General features: G+C 37.7%; 1 protein-coding gene and 1 pseudogene across 51 annotated transcripts in view; both read left to right on the top strand.

The window, feature by feature from the left end:
- BTRC (beta-transducin repeat containing E3 ubiquitin protein ligase) overlaps positions 1–26,483 on the top strand; it is a 181,096-nt gene that overhangs the window by 124,837 nt on the left and 29,776 nt on the right. The window lies entirely within an intron of this gene.
- LOC145528664 (large ribosomal subunit protein uL6 pseudogene) lies at positions 21,643–24,493 on the top strand (annotated as a pseudogene). Its single transcript, XR_014070530.1, has one exon. The product of XR_014070530.1 is annotated as a large ribosomal subunit protein uL6 pseudogene (transcript).

The raw sequence follows: 26,483 nt of genomic DNA, 5'->3' as shown, positions 1-26,483 counted from the left end.
TGCTAACGCTCAGAGATCGGCAGGAGTCCTACTTGCCTAATCTTACCGGTGGGAGCAAGCGGCTGTTGTAATCCAATTATAGCAGCATAAGCAATTTGTTAGACACTCCGCATAATGTAACAATTTCCCAATAAACTCTGACTTGTAATAACGTCGGCAAGAGTCCGCATAAATCTGCCCGAATGGTGGGGGCTGGAGCGTTCGGCTGGGGGCTTGTAATTGGCGCCATCAGCACGTTTTGCGGAGTGCAGTATGGTGCAGTCTTTTAGTGCAGGAATTTTAAGGAGAAAAGCGTGGCACACGTTTCTTAGAAAAAGAAAAGTGGCCATTAAAAGGGGAGCAGCAAGAAGGGCATACTCTTGCCTTCACATTACCTAGGAATCTTAGTATAGAAAGAAAACAGGAGGAGGCCATGTTTCCTTCTAATACTAAATTGGGGGAGTGGGTGGTAGAATGTGTGGATTAAATTCCTTTATTTAAAAGGCATCAGTTTCTGTTATTTAAACCCTCCTTCTCTAGCACCTCCCCCCACCAAATGCCTTTCAGGCAGCATTTAGATAACATTTTTACAAAATGTTCTTAGCTAGGCAAGCCTAGAAATGCCAAATTAAAATATATTTTCTTCTAGAGTTTAGCATTTTCTTTACAACAGGAAGATATATTTTATTTATACCCAGGACAAATCTTTTACAGATATTATCTCATTGACTATCAAACCTTTGTACAGAATTCTGTCTTCTGCTTTAAGAAACATCTCTTAATGAAGGGTTTAAAACCCAGATAATTGTTTGCTTAGCTGGCTTTATTGTGCTTCTTATTTTCTAATTCTGAAATATATCATGAATTTCTATAATACTAGGATTAGTAATCTTTCTTGTTCAACACTTACATTGTATAAGAATACAGTTTTTATTGTTTAGACCTATACCTGGATGATCATTATAGAAATCATTTTGATTCCTAAGTCATAAAGTTACTGTTTTAGAAAAATATTTGTTGTTGTTTTGTGCAAAGTAGAACCTCTATTATTTATTGATTGATGAGCATTTGTAGTTACAGAATAGAGTTTCTTATTATACAGGGTATAGGAGGTGAAGAGTGTTCACATATTCGAGTTAATAGATTTTCATGCTACTGTGTGTGTATTAAATGTTATCTACTTTCTTGTGCCAGCCCAACTCTTCATTGTTGTTAATTTGTGTCAAAACTAAGCTTATGAAATAAGTACAGGACTCTTCAAAATATCATGTTGCTGTGGGTATTATTACCATAAATATTTACTTTCAGTATAAACATTTCCTTCTAGTGAAGCAAATGCCGCCTTGTTTGAATGGAGCTACATCAATAAACTGCAGTGCCTCTAATAAAGCCACTCAGTGTCTGAGTTTAACTAATGGCTGATTTTCATGGCTTTGACAGTGAGCTGTGTGCGTTATTTTCTCCTGATATTGTAAAAATAATGAGAGCAAATTAGAACAATCAGTTTACACAGATAGCTCCTGATTGGAGGCGATGGGCAATATGGCAGCAGGTAATCCATCTTCAGGCTCCTGTCACATTAACTTCAGCAGTGTGAAAAGATCAGGTGGGGTAAGCAGGGATCCTGCCCAATCAGAACACTGAAATTAATGAGAAGAGCATTGTTCTGTGATCAACCTTTTAATTAGCAAGACTGGAAACAGAGGGAGTGATGAAGGCAACACCACAGCTGCACAGTGCCAGGCACAAATCCTGAAGAGGAAATGAAAAAAAAAACTTTGAGTTTTATATCACACGTTTGTTGCAGTATTTACAGATATTATGTTTCTACTCTAGAGCTAGTTTACAAACTTAAAGAAATACTACCTATACACTTGAAACTAATATAACGGTATATGGCAATTTTACTTCAACTCCAAGAAAGAAAAAAAAGGCTGCCTACTTTCCAAAGTATTGTCACAAATATGGTTGATATATTAATGGTTTATAGATGGTAATTCTATTAGGGGTCGTTGAGAACTTTGATTACCAGTACACTTTCTCTGGCATTTCACTCTGGCTTTTAACCTTTGATTTTTTTAAAAAATCAAGTAACCAGAGAAATTAAAACTTAAAAAGGTCTACCTTGTCAGCCTCCCAACATTCCACCCCTCCAATATAGAGTTTTCCTTGCAAATAGCATATGGGTTTTCTGATTTGGAGGACTTGTAATTTTTAATTGTTTATGAGAGGACCCTCATCCAGGCGTAAGCTATGGCATGTTTAAATTTTGTTCCTTTCCTGATTCTGTTTATTAGGAAATTCACTATTTGGTTTTTTTCACTATGCCATTGACATCTTCATGTGGGAAACTGTGTTACCTCAATTTATATAATTGAGAATTGAATATCAATGAATGGTATTTATAAGAGGAAGAGGGAGAAAAAAATTGAGATAGTAACTGAAACTAAAGGCTAGTTCATCCACTTAAAGCTCACTTTTACTAAAACTGTAACCTTGTTAATCATCCCTGAAATATTAGGAAATGTGGTATAAGACTATGGAAGACATAGCCAATTTTCTCTACCAAATCAGCACTCATTTTCTTGACTGCCTTTGGCAGGCTTTGACTTTGGGAAAATAAACAAGGCAACCAGGATTTGCTGTATTTTAGAATTTGTGTCTTAAGTTTAGTGGTTTACTGTAAAAGCAAGTAATACAGTCTATGTAAATGAATCCAGACATCTCCCAAAGATACATAAAATAAATTTGTTTTCTTGATATTAATAGTTATTTTAGAGATTTATTTAAAGTAATAATACGTAAAAACTAGTTAACAGGTACCCGTCCCAGTATAGAATTAACAGAAAAGAGCCTATAGTATGAAATATTCAGGATAGGTGTAAACTAATTTTTTTATCATAGTTAATAGGACTTTTAAAATAATATATATATAACTAATGGAAATTCATTATTGTAGCCCTATAATACTGTACTTGCAGAATGAGTCCCTGATAGTCTACTTCTTTGCAAAACTCATAGAACAAAGGCCCTTCACGTCCTCCTAGTACCCATCTCCCTACCTTCTTTCCCCTTCTAAAAATCTTCAGTACTGCTCCTGCAATTCTGTCAAAAACTTGATTTTTTGTTTTATTTTTTTAACTAATAATGAGCTTTTCCTGAAAATATTCAGTAAGATTTAAATATATCAGTATTTTAGGATCAGTTGCTTAATACTATATAGTCTTTAGAACTTACCCCCTTCACTGTCTTAAGAGATCAGTGCTACTATGTATATTAATATGTTAAAGCCCACTTGTTACAATTTTGCGTGGTAACTTTTCTGCATTCCTTTATCTAGAAGAGAGATTTTTATTCTTACAGTTCTATGGATTTTTGTGGTTTTTCATTCTCTTTTCTCCTAGTTTGATAGTTCCAGAAGCCTAGGTTCATAAGCTGTCCATGAATAAGTATGTTCTTAGTCATATGGTGTAAATAGATCACTTATAAAGCTTGTGAAACCCGAGCTCTCCTTTTGAACCTTTCAGTACTCATGAGCTCAGTATTCATACATGTAAAATTTTTTTCTTGTGTCATGACTTCAGTTTCTTGTAAGGCAAATGAGCAATGAATTTAAACGACTGTACTAAGTTTCTACAAAAATTAAATTGTATTTTTCCATTTTCCTATAGTTGTGGAATTCCATCTGACCTAATGATCTTGCCATATTTGTTGTTGATAGAGCTCTTTTCCAGTAAGATTTATTTCTTAAGATCAGTGTTAAAATAGATGTGGTTTTTTTTTTTTTTTTTGAGAGCATCTTGTTTTGTTTGTTTATACTGGTCATAACAGAAATTTCTAACTGACTGAATGACCAAGAAACTCTCTTTTAATTTCCTTACAGGGACAAAGTTGCCAAGTCACCTTAAATTCTCCTAATCCCAAATCTCATCAGTAGGGTTTGCTTTAGAGAAAATTTCATTAGTCTAGTCCTTTGGAGCTCACCTGATACACCCTTATTTCAAGTTCTTATGTATGGAACCAGTTGTATCTCTGATGCTACGATAATCTTTTCTAAATTCCTCATTGCCCTCAGTTATTAGTTTGGGATATATTCCTACATAAGGAGTTTTTAAAGATGCATTTTCTTTTTCTTGTATCTTGAAAATGAAGATATGTATTTTTACTTTTGTACTACTCTATGCAAATGTAAATGCTTATTACTCAGTAATAATCACTTACCTTATAAATACTGGTCTTTAAAGGATTGAAGATGACCTCATGTCATTGGACTTAGTATCAGTGTGGTAACCTTAGTATGAGTCTGGTACAATCAGTTGAAGGTGGTAACCTTACCTTAGTAATTGTTTTATCAATAAAAGTTGTTTTGGAATATAAATCTCATCCAAATCTCTGTGTCAGAATTTACAATGTAAACATATATCGGCAGTCCTTTTACACCAAGAGCTTATTTTTCCTGGTTAAACTTGGTGATTAGTTTTATCAGTTAAAAAAAAAAAGAAGGTCCCTTCAAAGTCCAGGCTCTGTGTGATTATACTTCAGTAAATATTTTTTTTTTAAGCATGCATGCTTTTAGACAGTTGGGTGATGATAAAGACAGGATGAGGGCATATGACTTAATAGTTGGACTTTGAATCTCTTGTCTGTTTCAGACAGTAAAGAGGAGGCTTGAGACAGTGAGTAATTAAGAAACAGGTTCATCAAAAGCAAATGAAGCAAAAAGCAAACAAACATGACTATTATTCTGTGTCTGTATGTGTATATAAAATCTCTCTAGGTATCCTCTAATGGAAAGGATAGAAGTTTTTGATAGTTAAGTTGACATATAAATATGTGTAAGAAGCACTGGCTCACGTGGAGCACGAAGACCATGATAAACAGAAATGTTGAAATATTTCTAGGAGAATGAACATAAACTTAATTATGTTTTATACCTCGGACATCACTTCTTTAACTTTATCCACATTTTCTTGGAATATCTAATAGCATAAGAAATTTAATTGTAAAGATGAAAAGAAACAAGAAACAAAACTTGGGAGCAAGCCTAAAGGGAAATATAGAGAGAAAACCGTGTTTAAAGAGAGATGGTTCCTACAGTGTTAACTATGGAGTGTGTAGCGTGACTCTGTAATGGAATATCATGGCAGGGGGTATAATACTGTAAATAAGATGAATATGCCACTTGTGGATTAATGGGCAACCTAAAGAGTGTCTTTATTTATATCTGTGTGTGAGGTTCATTTCCAGTTTGTGTATTTTTTCTTATTCTTATGGTTGGCGTACTTAAAACCTGATGGATTAGGGAACTTAAAAAAAAAAATCAGTTTCCTTGAATCTTAATATGTGTGGGTTTTGGCCTTTTTTTTTTTTTTTTTTGGTAGGATTAGTATAGTGTTTTTTGTTTGTTTGTTTTTTTACTTTAAATTCTATAGGTTGAAGGAATTTTCTTTTTCCTCTAGGTAATTCTAGAGAAGAGGTAGGTTCTGAATATAAGTCCAAGAAATACAACTATTTTTTATGTTTTACATTTTGATAAGGAACAGGTGTAGACATCATATTACAGATTATAGTAGATTCCATTTGCAATAATAAAAGGATACGGGATGTTTTTCGAAGATTTGAGTACTGAGAAATGTAAATTTGAATACATCTAACCTGGACACTATAGGAGCCACTGTCTCGACATTATAACATGAGAACATGCAGCAAAAGTAGATCCTAAGTGAGAGCTTTATATAACTAATTTTAAAATTTGTTTTATTGAAGTATAGTTTATTTACAAGTTTGTGTTCATTTTTGCTCTATAGCAAAGTGATCCAGTTATACATAAATATACATTCTTTTCCATTATGGCTTATCACAGAATATTGAATATAGTTCCTTGTGCTATATAGTAGGACCTTGTTTATTCATTCTGTATATAATTGTTTGCTTATGCAAGTAATCTTTTAGTCTGCTATTTAGGTTGCTCTTGGTTTCCAATTAATGCTATTATTTAGTTCTCTTGAAACTTCAGATGTTTGAATTTTAGAGTTTTTACTCTGCTTCTCCTCAATTGAAAATATATGGTAGAAATTACCTATAAAAGGCAAATTGTATGCAAAAATAAATTGCCTTCAATGTAGAGTTTGAGTAGAACTAATTTTAACTTGTGGAAGGTAGATTCTGAACTTAAATTTGTTGAGTCTGATATATATTATTTAAAGTATTAAAACCCAGAGATTATGTCGTCAGATATGACAGCCTTTTGCACCATTATTTATTGAATGTTTACAATGCGCCAGACACTAAGGGCTAAGGGTTTTATAAGGGTTTTATATACACTCTAACTCAAATCCCGACAATGATCTCATTAAGCGTACACAACCCCATTTTATATACAGATTAACTATAACTGAGAGATATTAAGCAATTTTCCCAAGATACGTTGCAAAACTAGAATTTGAACCCAGACTATATGACCCCATATCTGTGTGCTTTCAGTCACTGTGTTTAGTGTTTTAGTACATAGAAATTAGGCCAGATGAAGCAAATGCATGGGGATTTTCTAAAAAGTTCTCTCTGGTGCCTGTTGAGTGTTAGCAATTTATTAATAAGTAGCCATGATTTGGAAAACAGAGAAGTATGCAAATTGGTTCTGTAAAATCATGATACAGTAATACATTTTAGGTTTGTGTTCTCCTCTTATACTTACAGTACTTATATTTTCCTTTTCAGCATTCCATATGAGGTAAAAATTTAAAATACGTCAATTAGCAACCACAAAAAAAGTAAAACTATTAAGTGAACCTTGTAATCTCCTCTTACTATCTGGGCTTTTCTTTTCAGGCTTTTGATTGTATGTAATAAAACTGTTGCTTAATTAATGCCAGGGTTCTGAAGCCTTTGGATGCCACAAAAGAGAGTGAAGTGCAGAAACCAAGAGGCAGCATCAAGTAGCTTTTCTGTTGTGTTAATTTAGATCTGTCATTCTTGTTCTGGTTCATGATATATGGCTCCCAGCAGATACTAGATGAATTAAAAGAGAAGCAGTAGTGGATCCTATCTTAGGAAAAACACAACTCATGATTGAAGCTCTCAGTAGCTTAATGAATCACTGTTTTCAGATAATATTTCACCCTTAGTTTGAGCTGCCCTTGGAGTGAATGTGGCCGTGTTATGTGACCAGCAGACATGATGCAAAACCAAAGTAAGTGGTAACTTGGCATCGTGGCTTTGTGGTGGTATGTGCAGGAAAGATCCAGTGCTGATGACATCCATGCCGTACTGTCTTTGGCAGAGCAGTGCTTGTGTGTAACCAGAGCATGAGAGAGGAAGTCGTACTGACTTGTATTAATCTCCATTTAAAATGCTAACCAAAAAAAAAGATAAAAATTTCCCTTGGAAATTGCTAAAGTTTCCTATGACTTTAGACATACTTTTTGAGGGATCTGTATGCTAAAAAAAGGTTGATAGGAAATATTTATTTCTTATTATAGCTCAAAAATGTTGTTTCTTAACTTTAGTATGCAGAATAATGAATAACACATAATAGTCTTGGCTAAAATGAGTTTACTTTAAGATAATTCTTTATATTCTCTTCTTTTTAATTCTCTCTCCTTGATTCAAGGAACTTATTAATTAACTGGTTTTATATGTGTATTAATTTTACCCAGAGTGTTGATAAGCAGTGTTTCTTTCAGGGAGGGGAAGATTTAAAATCCAGCAATGAAAAACGAAGCCCCTTGTATTTCTGGCTACATTTCCAGATGGTGTGTATTATAATCATTGAACTTTCAGAGACTGCTCAAATTCTGCCTGAAATGTATAGGATTGCTACATCATAACTAAATTATATTTTCTGGCATATCCGAACATGAAACAGACATTCCTGATTGGAAACATTGATAACGTAATTTCCATTGGTTAAGGTCTCAGTGGAGAAGGGAGTTTACAAGCATGGGAAAAGAATACAGGCTAATTTGAATAGCCTCTATTGTCCAGGGGGTTATTTAATGCTAATAAATACTTGTTTTAGAATGGATGGAACTAGGTTAAGTGTTTACAGCCAAACCTTCCTCTTCTCCTCCACTGAAGAGCAAGGTTCTCCTAACACTGACCTACTTTGCTCTTATTTGGTACTGTACATACAATGGTTGTGAAGCCATGAAGAGAAAAATTGATGAAGATTAGAAGAATTTTTTAGTAGGAAGTGCTTGGTAGCATGCTTCTTTGTTGGTGAGACATAAATGTTGCCACAAATTATGAATAAATGCTCCAAATTCTCTAATAGTATAGCAGTTATAACCATTTTTAAGCCTCCTTTCTAAGTAGATATTTCTCTCCTGGCTTTCTGTATTGTGAACTTTACAAAACTGGCTTAGGCATCCTATTAATTATTCATACCATAGCAACAATTAAAGCAAATTAAAAATAAAAATCGCCATATTGCATTTAACCGTGGGCAGCACCAAACTGTGTCAGCTCGTAAGGGCCTGTGATGTTTCCTCAGTTAAAAGTGCTAGAGGGAGCTCTAACCTTGTTCAGAGGAGTGGCATATGGGAACAGTTGTCTCTATGTGGCCAAAGGGTCGTAAGTGAAAATAGAGGCTAAAGCTGTGCCATGGCAAAATTTTAAATATTTTTTATAGAACTCCCTGTTTCCTTTATATCAGAAAATAAGGGTTAGGACTATGTATCTGTAACCAAACAGGACTTTATCCACCCTTATTTCTCTTTTTATGAATACAATAAGCTATTTCCAATACAGTATTCAGGAGACCCTGAATTTGGCTCAGCGAATTTTCACAAAGTGAACATATCTGTGTAACCACTAGCAAGATTAAAAAAAAGGAGGAGGAGGAAAGGAAAAAACCTGTACCAGAAACCCACTCCTGCCTTCTTTGTCATTCCCCTCCCAAGGCTAGCCATTCTCGTCACTGCTTAACATCATGTGTTTTGCCTGGCTTTGAACTTTGTGTGAATGGAATCATACAGTGTATATTCTTTACTGTCTAACTTCCTTCCCTCAACATAATGTTTTTGAGAATCATATTATTGCATATAGCTGTAATTTATTTATTTTCATTTATGTGTAGTGTTGTCATTATGTAAATATACCAAATATATGTGTCCATTCAGATTTTGATAACTACAAAATTTTTTGGTATATATCTTTTGGTCAGTATGTGCAGTGAATACATGTATTCTGTTGTGTGTGTCACTAGGAGGGAAATTAGAATTTCCTGACTGGTGGTACCAATTTATAGTCTCTCCAGCCGTTAATGAGAGTTCCATTAGGCACTTACACATAGGAAGTCCTCAATATATTTGTTTAAATGAGATAACTCAGTATACACAAAAATTCCCTAAGTTGTAGTTTTCTCACCCAGAGCCTTTAAGCTGTTCTTACAGTCTAATCACATCTTAAATTTTCTTTTTTTCTTCACAATTCTATCCCCAATCACATCAGCTAATGGTGGCCAGACAAGTTAGCATATTTTAAAATATTCCAATTCATATTTCCCTTTCCCGGGGAATTTGGTATGGAGTTTCAGTTAAAATTTTACTTTCAAAGTTTGAGGGTAGGTCCTGATACAGGCTGAATTGCTGAGATGGTTTCTACATACCAGCAAATGATAATGATTACCTTTATTAGGCACTTATGTGCCAGACCTTGTGCTTAGTGTTTTATACATAGTCTCCTTTATTACAGTAGCTGATATATATCACTTTGTCCTTGAGGACACTTGATGGCCTTTGGAATCCGACAGAAAAAGGTCTCTTATGATAGAGCTGGCTGTGGGCTATAAGGCTGAAAATTAAACCGGCAGAGAGCAGCAGTCATCAGATCGTGACCACTATAATCTTAATAGAAAGCATTAAGAGGATCCCAGTAATTTTTTCATATCTATTTGCAGACTCTTCATGTAGCCCTACTATTTTGATTGGGCCCTAAATAAGACAAATTGATGTATTAAATTGATAAAATATTTTATCTCCTTGTGAAATAAAGGAATTTTTAATAGATATATTTATTTATTTACAATTTTCTTGAACACCTTCCCTTAAATACCGGGAACTATAGAGGAAGATGGAGAAGGAAATAGCAACCCATGCCAGTATTCTTGCCTGGAGAATCCCATGGACAGAGAAGAGCCTGGTGGGCTGCTGTCCATGTGGTCACACAGAGTCGGACACGACTGAAGCAACTTAGCATGCATGCATGCACTGGAGGAGGAAATGGCAACCCACTCCAGTATTCTTGCCTGGAGAATCCCAGGGACGGAGGAGCCTGGTGGGCTGCCTTCTATGGGGTCACACAGAGTCGGACACGACTGAAGTGACTTAGCAGCAGCAGCAGCATAGAGGAAGATGGATGGGGAAATAAAGAGAGTAAATTATGAAAGAAATGAGGCACATTGAGACACAAAGTGTCACGATATCATTAAGTCTTCAGATCTGTGTCAGCCCTGAGAAAAGTTACACCATAAAGTTTTAAATTCTTAACTATGGAATATTTTAGCATCCAGTAAAGTAAAAGAATAATAATGTTGCCTGTGTAACAGTCGCACTCAGAATAATAGCATTTCTTTGCATTAAAAGCTCAATTGTTGCAGGAAAGTTTGACTTACTCTTGGGATTTTGGAATATATTGCTTGACCGAATAATATGAAAAATACTTCTTTTTGCTTGAGGTATGTGTTCTTAAACTCTAATATGTTAGTTTTTTAGTAAGAAAATGTGGAGAATGATTCTCTTTGTAAATGTATTCCCTCAGCTCTATTTTAATTTACATGGAACTGAACTGTAAACTCAAAATATAAAAGCCAGACTGAGCCTCAGATTATTCCATCCACCCACTCATTTTATAGATGAGATTCCAAACAGTAGAGACTTAGCCAAGATTACATAGCTAATTAGTGATGGGACTAGGCCACCGTGCTGTCTTAACTTTTGCTGTAGAGCCGTTTACGTGTGACTCAACTATAAGAGAACTTTTTGTAGTGGTTTGTTTCCAAAGCATGAAATTTCCAAAGCTTCTTTATTCCTTAAACAGAAAATGGAAGTAGAGTGCATTTGGCTCATAGGAAAACTTCACTGAAAAAAGTTGTTACCCTTGTGTTTCACATTTATAGTGCTGCATGTGAGTTTAAGCCACACCTAGGTGAAGTGAAAAACTGGGTAGTAAACCAGGAAGTATCTTTATACAAACTATTTCATCCTTTAAGAAAAGCCAAGTTCTGCAAAGAAAAGACCACAGTTCTATTTCTTAAACAAGCTCATAAACAGTATGGAAGTAACTCTCTTCCTGATTTTCATTTTCTCATCCTACCTTCACTCTTAGTAAACAAACACAAAATCCCTGGTAGAGGTTTGTTCCATTTAGAAAAAGAAAATTTTTTGTGACACTCAAGATTCAGTTTTTTCTCCAGAACACCAAAAATCTGCAGTCTCTGGCCCATGAAACCCCATAAAAATAGTGCCCATGTGGGGGAAATATAAATAACCTTCAGACAAAATCACAGAGTAATCGTTTTTCTGCTAATTTTTGAAAGAAAAGGAGGGTGAGTGCTGATGACAGCTGGAATTTCAGTCTAGTTTCTGCCCTCTCTGTCTTTGCTGGTTACTAAAATGAAGTACAAAGTCTGAAGGAAGCAAAAGGTACTCTATACTCTACAGGATGGAGGAATCATCCTGTATTTACTGTAGAAATCAGAAAAGTGGATTTTCAAAATTAGGGTACTGTGTTGAGAATCTTGTTACCATGCTAATAACTTCCTTATTGTTTTCCCTCACTAGATGTGAGTGTTGTGGGAGTATGTTTTGGCAGTTGCTCTGAAAGATTGAAAATGAAAAAAAAAGTCAATGTTCAAATGTCTTTTATTTCATATCATGAAACATATTTCGAAGTCTTTCTTTTGCTCTTTCCAATCTTCTCCAGTTGGTAAATGTCACTTATTGTAAGTTCAATTTTACTTTCATTCTTGAATTTTTACATAGTAATATTTTATGTATTTTTTTACATAAAAATGTTGAAACTAATCTTAGAAAACAGTGGATTAAAGTTAGAGTACTTACAGACAAAGCATCAATGTAGTGATGGTAGCATTCTTATTGGTAAGAGAAAGTCCAAAATATCAGTTTAGAAAAGCTATACACTTAACACAACAACTGCATTTTGCAGTCTGGTCTGAAATTTAATAACTTCTGTGAATTTGAGCAAGTTATTTTGATCACCTCTGCTTAAAAACAAAAACAAAAACAAAAACAGATTCTGCATCCAAACTAAGCTTTTTCTGGATAAATTAAGAAGACAATTACCCACGTATTCCAGAGAGAAATGTCTTTTGTCCCTTGATGCTCTAAGGGTTATTAAAGTTTTACCTGCAGATAACCAAGACTTCCAGAAGTTACAAGTCATTTACTTCATTCACTACAGCTATGAGAGGCCTGTGCTGCTGCCTCATAGGATTATTTCTTGCTGCATTTAACATGCATTAGCAAGCATTTGGAAGGAGTTGAATTTCTTCTAGAAAGCTGAGTTGGCTTCTTGAGATCCTATCCCAAAAAGCCTTGTATTTTCTTAATCCAGGTTTTAGATATAGCTTCTCAAAGGCCTTCTTCAGGAGCAAGTTTTACCAAGTCATTGAGACCTTTTTATTGGACAAAAAAATGTAAGGGTTAGTGCACAAAGAGGAGGAGGATAGTTTTTGCTTCTTTATTTTAAATCAACTGTATTTTCCTGTGTCCTTTTTAATTGCATTTTAAGTGTGTCTCTGTGTTTCTCTCTGGCAGCCAGTGCCTCTGTCATTCCCTGTTATTTATTGGTAGAACTTAGCTTTCTGATGCTAAAATAAAGGGAGGATATGAGGGGGAAGTGAGGGAGAAGACTCTTAGTTAAAACTTTCTCCATCACAGAAATTATATTTTGGTGCTATTAACATTATTTAACATCCAGATAAGCAACCTCTATCTGAGGAAGTTTGCAGAAAGAGCAACAAGATTCCAGACAGTTAAACTTTATTACTCTGCCTGAAACATTAAGTAGCGATTTAGAAAAATAGTTTTTCATCCCGTCTCCCTCTTGATGTTGACTGTGTGGGAGAGGACCTTTTTGCCTGACAGGCACATTGTTTTTCTTAGGGCAGGTCAACTTGGTAATGCCAGGCCCCTTTTGCTTTGGTTCTATTTATTCCTTTCCCCCTCATCTCTCTTCATCTCATCCCTACTTTCCATCTCTCCCTCCATCTCTTCTCAAGCCCCTCATCTCTTTCCCCTTAGCCATTTCTTCCTACCCATGCCTAACCTTTCCTTTTCTTTCCTGTCTCTCTCCTACCCACTCTCTACCCATCCCCAGTCACTTTCATTCCTCTCCTTTCTCACCTTTCCTCTCTTCCTTGCTCGCTCCCTTCTCCCTCCTTCTCTTCCCTTTCTTCTCACCCTTCCCCATCCTTCTCACTCCTCCTCACCCCCTCCCTCCTCTCTCCTCCTCTTCCTCCTCTCCCCTGCTTCCCACACTTACAGTCACAATTCTGTATCAGATCTTGAATCAGATCTTGGGATCAGATCTTGGGATCAGATCTTGAATTCTCTGAGGTGTCCAGCAAAGGAGATAAATTTTGCCTACTCTGATTGATTTAATGTTATAGACAAAGAATTCTCTAGGTGACATAGAAACACTCTCTCAATCAAATAATGCACTAATAGTTTTTTAGACTGGAAAGATACATACCCACCAAAATGTGCATATTGTTTATTTGTTGATGATGGAAATTATGGGCCATTTTTATGTTCTCTGTGCTTCTGTATTTTTCATATTTTCTAAAGTTTGTTATAAAAGCTGTTTTTTTAAAAAATCAGTCTTTCTTTGCTTGACCCCAATAATCCTTATTTAAAGAAAGTAAAAACCAAAAAAAAAAAAAGTGAGGAATCAAATTTGATCCTCTGCTGAATGTGAATTTGCAGTTTTAATGTCAGTCTTCCTTTCAACTTTCAAAATGGTGGCCCCTTGATTGCAGCATGAAGCCTTCAGCTCTTGGCACTAACATATCAGATAATGGATTTTAAAAACTATCTCACAAGTTAGGCTTAAACTCATAAGTCCTATAAGACCTTTTGTGCCTTTCTCTACTTTTCTCAGAATTTAGTTCATATTTTGTTTTATTGGTAATATTTCTGTAATGTGAGGGTGGTCAGTATAACAGACTTCAGACTTAGCAGTTTACATACAGATTTGTTTTCAGTCTTGAGGGATAGAGGGGACTGACATTCATGAGCAGGTGTTCTATTATTGTTACACCTCATTGTTATACCTTGTCTATTTTCCTTGCTACCGTTGATTATAAAAGGCTTAAAATTCATACTGTACTAGGCCATGGTACCAATTTGCTCAGTTAAATGTTAAAATTCCAAATTCAGATTCAAATTTGACCAAAAGGGGGAAAAAAAAATCCAGACTGTTTGCTTCTCAATTGGCTAGCTGAGGTGTGGAAGGTGAATAATGTAAGACTAGATGAAGTGCTCTAGATGGAGTTATGCATTTCCTAGCTATAGTGTACTTGTTTCAGAAAGGGTTAAATGGTGTAGTTAGTAAATGGTTTTCTAGCTGTAGGGGTTTTTGAGAAGAGATCTAGGAATTCTACAGTTAATTGGATTCTTCAGGCATGGACTTACGGTCATTGAAAAAATTTGAGTGAGCGAAATTCTCTTGCTTTGCTCCTAGATATAGTTCATACAGTGTTTTATTATTTTTTAAGGATTTTATGCCTATTTGTGCTGGTTGAACATTTTATATGATAAACATGACATTTTAAAAGATTTTACACAGTATATTCCCTTGCATTGCCCTTCTCCCTATTTTTTTCCTTCTTCCCTCGTTTCCCCAAGTCTGCATCACTGGTGCTTTTTCTCATTTTTCCCCATCTTGTGAGCAAAGTTTTAACAGTATGTAGAAAGTTAACTGCCTGGAGTCTTTTAAATATAAGTAACACGCAACCAGTAATAAGCTGTCGGTTGTTTTTTTTTTTTTTTTTTTCTGCCTGCAAAGAAACATAAACACAGCGCTCATTTCTGGCAGGTTTTTACTGTCAGAGTTTCTCCTATTATATTTATCTTACAATTTGCCAGGGGGTGAAGTTATTAAGTTTTAGCAGCAGCCATCGATCAAGTTCACAAGTTAACACGATAAAGGCTCTGTGCCGCTCCGATCCGGGGAAATGATGATCCTCACTCGGTAATTAACTAAATGAGAAAGTTAAATCTTACTTGAGAGCTGGGAGAGATGAAAGAGAGGTGTTTGTCAGTTTCTCAGTGGAAATTAGAAGCAGTTTTCTGCAATTCCCTAAGCTGCTGCTCTGTCATATTTTACATAAGCACTGGGAAAACGTCTTGTAATTAGTGCTGTCATGGAGGATTTTTTTTTTTTTTGCTGAAGGATGTTGGAATAATTCATTAGATTATCAAGAAAGGCTTGTGTCCTGAAATGATTAGCACAGTGAAATTTAAACCATTAACGATAACAAGTTTAGAGCTTGCTGCAGTGCAGAGGCACCCGGGGTATGTCTGTGCCTATTTCAATCATTTCTTATAATTAAACATTATGTCCTTTTTTCCCCCTCATCACTAAGACCCATCCAAAAATCCTTTTAAGGTGGCACTGTCTACATCAGTGGGTTTACCAGCCTTGGAGGTGTGCGTAGTTAGTAGCTATAATAATGAAGCAGTAAATTAAACTGCTGTGAGCTTTTTGGTTTAGAACAAAAGAACCTATCACCCTGGAAGCTATGAAGTTCCATGAGAGAACCCACTGCAGAAACAAGAGCCCCTGTTTGAAACCTAAAAATGTTAAGTGACTATCCTATCCCTTTAACTTCCTCAGAAATCTGGAAATAATAAAAATGGCTTTGTTGTGATTTTGGTAAATTTTTTTATATGGCTTTTCCTATAATTAATAGGGAAAAAAAAGATTGCTAAGTGTCCAGCCTTTAATCATTTATACTGGGGCATTTGTGAGTTTGTTTTCTGGTGAGTTTTATTTAAAAGAATTGGAGTGATTGCAAGCTTTGCTTGTTGGTTATTAGAAACCAGTCAGATTCATAATGTGAACTCTCCTTCTGCTGACAAATCTGCCCCTTCCTGTCTTCCACGTTCACTAATAAGATCTGACATATTTATGAGTTCACCCAATATGTAATCATATTTAGTAGAAGCTGTTAAAATATTAATGTAATAATCCTACTGAGAAATGTGATGTTTACTCCTGTTGAAATGTTTGTCCCATTGTGTACCTGTAGCCACCATTTCTTTTCATTTGCCCTCTTACCCCTTGCCCCAAAAGACAATAGACTACTTCTTTGGTCACTGAAAATGACAGAGATTTTTTAAAAAGTGGAAATGTTAAAAGTGATGGTTCCACTTTTGAGCATTCATTATCTTTTACTCTGCATGTTCAATTTATGGCCAAATTCTCTCTGTTTCTCTTAAAACTCTCTTGCTAATAGATGCTCAAGTGCCAGAGAGCTCTACTGAGCCTTCTGGATCCCTTTCTGTTTTCTACCCTAGCTCTTTGTAAATTCTAGAACTGTTCTGGATCTCTCTGTTGTCACTATCTCCATCCTTAGGTAAACTTACTTACTCTTTCAGTCCTAATCAAAATGTAGACAATATCCTTTCCTCTTAATTTAACCAAGACAGTATTGACTTTTTTAAGAGCTGTTTTTACAGAGAAATCAAGGGAAAACAGTAAGAAAAAGAACTTTAAAACCAATGTTTTTATATCCTTATTTAACTAAAGCCTGGCAATAGCCAATAGAGAATAGTATAGACCTTTTACAGAGAAGGCAATGGCACCCCACTCCAGTACTCTTGCCTGAAAAGTCCCATGGAGGAGCCTGGTAGGCTGCAGTCCATGGGGTCGCTAAGAGTCGGACACGACTGAGCGACTTCACTTTCACTTTTCACTTTCATGCATTGGAGAAGGAAATGGCAACCCACTCCAGTGTTCTTGCCTGGAGAATCCCAGAGACAGGGGAGCCTGGTGGGCTGCCGCCTGTGGGGTCGCACAGAGTCAGACACGACTGAAGCCACTTAGCAGCAGCAGCAGCAGCAGCAGCATAGACCTTTAAAAAAAAAAAAAAATCCTCCTTCTGCCCCCCCCCCCACTATCCCCTGCAAAACTCTTGAATTTGTTTTATTTTTACCTTGTTTCTTCTGGCCACAAGGAGCAAGAACCCTGGTTTTGTTTCTATCCAGGTTGATGTACCAGATTAAATATTTGAAGTATTGGCCCTACTGAAGAAGTAAATCACTATACTGAAGTAAATGTGTATTATAACCCAGATTTATAATTCTCAACAGGGCTTTTCTCCTTCTTCCTCACTTGTAAGGGTAAAATAGCTTTCTTCTAAGCACTTCCTAATCTGCCTTTTCTAACCTTAGCCATGACTGCTTCTTGCCTTGATTATGTTATCAGCTCTAATTGGTCTTCCTCTGCTTTCAACTTGCTCTTCTTATTCTCTCCCCACTGCCTCAGATGCCCCACCTCCTTCTCTGTGTAGTACCTAGTGTGAGTATTTCTAAAGAGTAAATCAGATGATGCCATATTTAACTACCTCAAAACTGCCAGGGGCTCTCCTTTACACTTAACAAGAAGTCCAAACTCCTTACTGTGACCCAGAAGTCCTTATATGATCTGGCCCCAGGTCACCTCACTAACCTCATTTCCTACCACTTTCCCCCTCAACCAGTTTCTCGCATCCATACCAGCTGCCTTTCTTTCTTTCATTTGAACACACCATTGACTTGTTCTTCCTTCTGCCTGGGAGGTTTTTTCCCTATATCTTCATAAGGCTTGACTCTGATCTTTCAGATCACAGTCCAGACATTACCTACTTCAGTATCATTGCATAAACACCTCAGTTAGGGTATTTTTGGTTACCTTGTTTTGTTTTCTTCACAATACTAACTGGTTTCAAGATTAAAATATTTATTACATATTCTCCCTCTACTCCTTGCCAGAGAAAGTAAAATTTTGTCTACCTGTTCACTCTTTTCGCTAGCACCTAGAAAAGTGCCCAGCACAGACTAGTCACCCAATAAATGGTTGTTAAAATTATGGTTATTGGGGGTAAAGGAGGAAAGGGATAAATTGCAAGATTGGGATCGATACATGCACACTACTATATATAAAATAGATTACTAATAAGTACCTAACCATATAGCACAGGGAACTCTAGTCAATACTCTGTAATATATGGGGAATATGTGGGGGGAAAATCTAAAAAAAAATGAGTGTATGTGTGTGTATGTATGTGTATGTATAACAGATTCACTTTGGTATACACTTTAAACTGATACAACATTATAAATCAACTATACCCCAGTAAAAATTAGATAATACAGGGTGGCCCAGGGCAGGCCAGCCTAGGTCAACCCATCACTATGATCCCACCAGGGTAGCTCTGTGTCCTCTCCCTGTATGTGTGGTAGGGGTTTATGTGGGATGGGTCTGCCTCAAGTAAGAGCAGACTGATAAGAAGTCTGGTGGGCTGATTATGTCCACACCCCAGTTTAAGCTGGCTGGGTGAGATGTAGAGAGCCCAGGCAGTGCCCTTCTACCTGAGGTTTATCCCAAGCCTTTCAGATGTATGTCTTACCTCCCGGGTGCATATCTGAGCAGACATGGGTCTGTACCTGACCTGAGAGCAGAAGGTCAAGCGGACAGAAGAAGCAGTGATAAGATGATGGCCTGGCAGGGCTCTGATGCCTCCAGGCAGGGCCAGCTGCTACACTGTCATTGCAGAGCCCCAGCCCAGAGATCGGTGAGGAGCTGCTTGATGGGGACACCCAATCCATCTGCCCAAATGAGTGTCCCATGCACCATACTGCCACCGAGGCCAGCACAGGCTCCTGTTGAATGTGGCCACTGAGGGTTCCTCAGAATCAGGGCCCAGAGGTGAACAGGAAAGCCCTCGGGCCGGGACACCACCCAGGCTACTCCCCAGGGTCCTGTCCTGGGCTCACAGAGAACATAACACATCTGCTTCCACGTGGAACACTGTGTTAGCCTTCCCCTGAGTCAGCTGGAGGACCTGGAGCCCACTGAGGCAGAGCCTGAAGCCCCGGCAGGAGACCCACTGGGCAGATGATGATTTCCCACTTGGGCAGGGAAAACCCAGCTGCTCCTTCAGCAGACCCAGAGCCAGGTCAGAATTCACCACTCCCGGGGGCAAAACAGGCTGTTCAACCACCATTGCTGTCAGCTCCTGATCTACACCATGAACTGGCTACCCCACCCAAAATTTACTTTCCTTTCTCAGTCTTTGTGTTTGGTGTGTTGTAGTTTTATCTTTTTCTTCCCCATTATTTAAGGGATTCTGTTCTTTATGTTTTAAGTGTAAAGTAATAAAATTTAAACATTTTCTGTGTTTTTTTTTTTTAAAGGTTGTTGATTTATTGATAACTCTGAAGTTCCAGCCTTAGTCAAAATTCTTGTCCTATCCCTCTTAGGCTATAGCTTGAACCCAAGCACAACTGCTGCTGCTGCTGCTAAGTCGCTTCAGTCGTGTCCGACTCTGTGCGACCCCATAGATGGCAGCCCACCAGGCTCCCCCGTCCCTGGGATTCTCCAGACAAGAACACTGGAGTGGGTTGTCATTTCCTTCTCCAATACGTGAAAGTGAAGTTGCTCAGTCGTGTCCAACTCTTCTCGACCCCATGGACTACAGCCTACCAGGCTCCTCCGTCCATGGGATTTTCCAGGCAAGAGTACTGGAGTGGGGTGCCATCACCTTCTCTGCAAGCACAACTGTTGCCCACTTTATCCTTGTATTCATTCATTCATCATCTTAATCATTATATCCGTCCCTCACTCCACCCCCACACTCCCCCGGGTTTTAATACCATAGTCTTTCCTTAGAGCCCTTCTGAAGAACAAACAGAATCCTTAAATATTATTTGCATCTCTCTAGTCATCAATGTTATACTCTTTATCTAGTCCTTGCACCCGCAATTCCAAATGTTGTCCTATATCTGGAACATTTTTTTTCTCTACTTAACATATACCCTTCCTTGTGATTAAAGCAGGGTTTACATGCAAACTAAAAACATCTGTCATCTTACCGTTAAGTTTAGCCAGTCTGTGCTGTATCTTCCAGCATACACACAGTGCAGTTAGCAAAGTCAGCACACTTAATGTTGCCGAGGTGGTAGTTAGGCTAGTTGGTATCTGCAAGTGTGTATTTTTTCCTTCCTGGCCCAGGCAGAAGCTTCAGAGAAATTCATGGCAATTTTGAAAGTGATGCTTTAATATATTTTCAGGGAAAGAAATGTTAGCCCTTGGCCTTTGAGAACTAAGCTGAGAACAGTCGTATAAATACTTAAGTCCTTTCCTTTTGTGTGCTTGTCACCTGACAGCTTCTTTCTTTCTTTCTTTTGGAGATAACTGTTCATTGTAAACAGAATAGCAGAACAGGAGATGTGCAGGGTTGGCAGAAAGTTAGTGTTACCATTAAACTGAGGTTGTTTGTCAGCTTTCCTAGACATTTGAACAGTAGTGGTTGAGTCATCAGGCTTTTGCTGGGAATGCCAAATCAATTCTATTGCCACAAGTAACCATTACCCTCTCTCCCACTCTAATATACAACCTTTTGATTTTTTAATAATTGAACTTTTTTACTGTACCCTTGTGGATTTTCTGAGGTTCCCAAGTTGAAATTTTGCTGCATTTACTTTAGGCATTAGTAGAAGAATCTGTAAGGGAGTGATAGAGAGAGGAGGCTTGATAACAAAGACCTTTATCTCCAGAATTCTCTACAAATATAATACCTTTGTTATGAATTAAGTTAATATTAAAATGGCATTTATCCTTAGGAATACCCTATACTTAGAAGTTTTAAAAGTCTATTTTCATTTTAAATATACAGTTTGATGAATTTTGGTGAATGTATACACTTGTGTAACAGTCAATCTATAGAACATTTTTATTCCATCCGAAACTTTACTGGTGCCCTTACCTAGTCAATCCCATCCCCACATCCAGTCCCAAGTAACCACTGTTCTGTTTTTTTCATAATAAATTAGGTTTGTTATTCCTAGAGTTTCATATAAGTGGAGTCATAAAGTATATACTCTTTTTGTGTCTGGTTTCTTTCATTCAGCATGTTTTTGAGATACATCCTTGTCATTTGGCATATCTGTAGTTTGTTCCTTTTATCGTTGAGTACTGTTCCGTTGTCCCCTTCGTGGATCACAGCCTTGTCCTGACGAAGGGGCTTGCATAACTCAGTGAAACTATGAGCCACGCCATGCAGGGACACCCGAGACTGATGGGTCACAGTGAAGAGTTCTGACAAAACATGGTCCCCTGGAGGAGGAAATGGCAACCCACTCCAGTATGCTTGCCTGGAGAACCCCATGGACAGCACAAAAAAGGCAAAAAGATATGACACCAGAAGATGAGCCCCCCAGGAAAGGTGTCCGATATGTTACTGGGGAAGAGCAGAGGGCAATTATTAATAGCTCCAGAAAGAATGAAGTGGCTGGATGAAAATGGAAATGATGCTCAGTTGTGGATATATCTGGTGGTGGATGTATCTGGTGGTAAAAGTAAAGTCCGATGCTGTAAAGAGCAATATTGCAAAGGAACCTGGAATGTTAGGTCCATGAATCAAGATAAATTGGACATGGTCAAGCAGGAGATGGCAAGATTGAACACTGACATCTTTAGGAATCAGTGAACTATAATGAAAGCTGAGCACCGAAGAATTGATGCTTTAGAACTGTGGTTTTGGAGAAGACTCTTGAGAGTCCCTTGGGCTGCAAGGAGATCAAACTAGTCAATCCTAAAGGAAATCAGTCCTGAATATTAATTGAAAGGATTGATGTTGAAGCTGAAGCTTCAATATTTTGGCCACCTGATATAAAGAACTGACTCATTAGAAAAGACCCTGATGCTGGGAAAGATTGAAGGCAGGAGGAGAAGGGGACGACAGAGGATAAGATGGTTGAATGGCATCACCGACTCATGGGTTTGAGCAAGCTCTGGGAGTTGGTGACAGACAGGGAAGCCTCGCGTGCTGCAGTCCATGGGGTCACAAAGAGTCGGACATGACTGAGCTACTGAACTGAATTGAACTGAACTATAATGGATGGGAATGGGCAAATTTAATTCAGATGACCATTATATCTATTACTGTGGGCAAGAATCCCTTAGAAGAAATGGAGTAACCCTCATAGTCAACAAAAGAGTCTGAAATGCAGTACTTGGGTGCAGCCACAAAAACAACAGAATGATCTCAGAGTTGTTTCCAAGGCAAACCATTCAACATTATAGTAATCCTCAAGTCTATACCCCAACCACTGATGCTGAAGAAACTGAAGCTGACTGATTCTATGAAGACATAGAATACTGTCTAGAACTAACACCAAAAATAAATAAATAAATAACATGTCCTTTTGATCCCAGGGGATTGGAATGCAAAAGTAGGAAGTCAAGAGATACCCAGAGTAACAGGCAAGTTAGGCCTTGGAGTACAAAATGAAGCAGGGCAAAGGCCAACAGAGTTTTGTTAAGAGAACATACTGGTCAGAGCAAATACCTTTTTCCAACAACATAAGAGATGATTCTACACATGGACGTCAGTAGAGTCAGTACCAAAATCAGAGTCAGCACCAACTTTGCAGCTGAAGATGGAGAAGCTCTATAAAATCAGCAAAAACAAGACCTGGAGCTGACTGTGACTCAGGTCATGAGCTCTTTACTGCAGAATTCAGGCTTAAATTAAAGGAAGTGGGGAAAACCACTAGGCCTTTCAGGTATGACCTAAATTAAATCCTTTATGATTATACAGTGGAGGTGACGAATGGATTCATAGGATTAAATGTGGTAGACAGAGTGCCTGAAGAACTGTGGACGCAGGTTCATAATATTGTACAGAAGGCAGTGACCAAAACTATCCCAGACAAAAAGAAGTGCAAGAAAGCAAAGTGGTTGTCTCAGGAGGCTTTACAAATAGCTGAGGAAAGTAGAGAAGCAAAAGGCAAGGGAGAAAGGGAAAGATACACCCAACTGAACGTGGAGTTCCAGAGAGTAGCAGGGAGAGATAAGAAGGACTTCTTAAATGAATAATGCAAAGAAATAGAGGAAAACAGTAGAATAGGAAAGACTAGAGATCTCTTCAAGAAAATTGGAGGTATCAAGGGAACATTTCATGCAAGGATGGGCATGATAAAGATAGAAATGGTAAGGACCTAACAGAAACAGAAGACATTAAGAAGAGGTGGCAAGAATACACAGAAGGACTATACAGAAAAGGTCTTAATGGCCCAGATAACCACAGTTGTGTGGTCACTTACCTAGAACTGGATATCCTGGATTATGAAGTCAAGTGGGCTGTGGGAAGCATTACTATGAGCAAAGCTAGTGGAGGTGACAGAATTCCAGCTGAGCTATTTAAGATCCTAAAAGATGATGCTGTTGAAGTGTCATACTTAATATGTCAGCAACTTTGGAAAACTCAGCAGTGGCCACAGGACTGGGAAAGGTCAGTTTTCAGTGGCCACAGGACTGGAACAGGTCAGTTTTCATTCCAATCCCAAAGAAGGGCATTGCCAGAGAATGTTCAAACTACCACACAATTGCCGTCATTTCACATGCTAGCAATGTCATGCTGAAAATTCTTCAAGCTAGGCTTCAACAGTATGTGAACTGAGAACGTCCAGATATTCAAGTTGGATTTAGAAAAGGCAGAGGAGCCAGAGATCAAATTTCCAATATCTGTTGGATCATAGAAAAAGCAAGGAAATTCCAGAAAAACATCTACTTCTGCTTTATTTACTACACTAAAGCCTTTCACTGTGTGGATCACAACAAACTGTGGAAAATTCTTAAAGAGATGGGGATACCAGACCACCTTACCTGCCTCCTGAGAAACCTGTATGCAGATCAAGAAGCAAGAGTTAGAACCACTCTTTGCCACATCTACTGTGAGAATGAAGACCATTCTCAGCAATCAGACTGTCGACATCCCAGAAAATGTCGACATTACCTTGAAGGGACGGACAGTTATTGTGAAGGGCCCCAGAGGCACCCTGCAGAGGGACTCTAATCACATCAGTGTAGAACTCAGTCTCATTGGAAAGAAAAAGAAGAGGCTCCATGTTAACAAATGGTGGGGAAACAGAAAGGAACTGGCCACTGTTCGCACAATTTGTAGTCACGTACAGAACATGATCAAGGGTGTTACACTGGGCTTCCGTTACGAGATGAGGTCGGTGTATGCCCACTTCCCCATCGACATTGTTATTCAGGAGAATGGTTCTCTTTTGGAAATCCGAAATTTTGGGGGTGAAAAATACATAGGCAGGGTTCAAATGAGGCCAGAGGTTGTCTGTTCAGTATCTCAAGCTCAGAAAGATGAGTTGATTCTTGAAGGAAATGACATTGAACTTGTGTCAAATTCAGCTGCTTTGATTTAGCAAGCCACCATAGTTAAAAACAAGGATATCAGAAAATTTTTGGATGGTATCTATGTTTCTGAAAAAGGAACAGTTCAGCAGGCTGATGAATAAGATCTCAGTGATCCTGCTGCAGAAACCACAAGAAGGCAGATGGTTCTGTGGACTCATTTGTGATATTTTAAAGAGGCAATAAAAACTCTTGATTTGAAAAAAAAAAAAAAGAGTTAGAACCAGACATAGAACAACTGACTGGTTCCAAATTGGGAAAGGAGGATGTCAAGGCTGTATATTATCACCCTACTTATTTAACTTATATACAAATTACATCATGCGAAATGCCAGGCTGGATGAAGCTCAAGCTAGAATCAAGATTGACAGGGGAAATAGCAATAACTTCAGATATGCAGATGACACCACCCTAATGGCAGAAAGCGAAGAGGACCTAAAGAGCCTCTTGATGAAGGTGAAAAAGGAAAATGAAAAAGCAGACTTAAAACTTAACATTCAGAAAACTGGCATCTGGTCCCATCACTTCATGGCAAATAGATGGGAAAACAATGGAAATAGTGACAGACTTTTATGTTCTTGGGCTTCAAAATCACTGTGGACAGTGACTGCAACTGTGAAATTAAAAAACGCTCCTTGGAAGAAAAGCTGTGAGAAACCTAGACAGCATATTAAAAAGCAGAGACATTACTTTGCTGACAAAGGTCCCTATCATCAAAGTTATGGTTTTTCCAGTAGTCATGTACAGATGTGAGAGTTGGACATTAAGAAGGCAGAGCACTGAAGAATTTATGCTTTTGAACTGTGGTGTTGGAGAAGACTCTTGAGAGTCCCTTGGACAGCAAGATCAAACCAGTCAGTCCTAAAGGAGTCAACCCTGAATATTCAGTGGAAGGACCGATGCTGAAGCTGATGCAAAGAGCCAACTCATTGGAAAAGACCCTGATGCTGGGATAGATTGAAGGCAGGAGGAGAAGGGGACGACAGAGGATGAGATGGTTGGATGGCATCACTGATTCAATCGACATGAGTTTGAGCAAATTCCAGGAGATAGTGAAGGACAGGGAAGCTTGGCATGCTGCAGTGTGGGGTTGCAAAAAGTTGGACACAACTGAGTGACTGAACAACAGCAACAGCAACACATATGTTGTCAGATTTATTCCTGAGAATTACATGTTTTTTAATGCTACTGTAAATTGTATAGGCAGTTTTTTAAAATATATATATTTTAATGAAATGAGTATAGTGGCTACCCTTAGAGGGGCTAGTGACTTGAAAAAAGGAGCACAAGGCAGAGTTTGTGACTGAGGCGCTAGTTACACAATATGCTCACCTTGTGGAAATTCATCAAGCTATACACTTAAGATTATGTACTTTTACATATATTATATATTATACTTCATTGAAAATTAAAATATAAAAGATATACTACCCAGTGAAATAGAATGATATATTTTCAAAAAAGAGAAAGGAAGCATAACTACAGCAGTGTCATAAATTCATGAAGAGTGTTGATGTACTGAGCACTTTACTCTGTGCCATGTGGTGAGCTAAGCATGCTTTTCTTAGATTATTTTGATCTTCACAAAATCCCAATGGAATAGATTCTGTAATTAGCACCATTTTACAGATGAGTGAAACAGAGACTCAGAGAAAAATCGTTATTTATTCTATGTCACATAACTGGTAAATTGAGGAGCTAAAATTTGAAGCCAGGTCTTTCTACTCTAAGGCCAGTGCTCTTAAAACAATGTGGTATGGTGTAGTGGTAAAGGGTAACTCACTTGAAGTGATGATGGATCTAAGGTATGTGTCTTTCTACCTACAATGAAATATTCTGTTTTGAGGGGCGGTGACTAGAGCGTATTACCAGCAGAGAGTTGGCAAATACCTGAACTCTTGGGTTATGCTTCATTTCTAATAGTGTTTTAACTCCCATTTATGATTGAATCATTGAAAGTATGAGAAAGTCTTGACTGAACTTTAGCTCCTGCAGTGGGATAATCAATTTGTGAGATCCTTCAGCACTTTTATCTGTTAATAGTCTAATAGCCACTGATC

The sequence above is a fragment of the Giraffa tippelskirchi genome, chromosome 2 (genome assembly GCF_054371585.1).
Source record: "Giraffa tippelskirchi isolate mGirTip1 chromosome 2, T2T-mGirTip1v1.2.pri, whole genome shotgun sequence".
In the NCBI taxonomy this organism is placed as follows: Eukaryota; Metazoa; Chordata; class Mammalia; order Artiodactyla; family Giraffidae; genus Giraffa; species Giraffa tippelskirchi.
The sequence above is the reverse complement of the archived record's forward strand: the minus strand, read 5'-3'. Positions and strand labels throughout refer to the sequence as shown.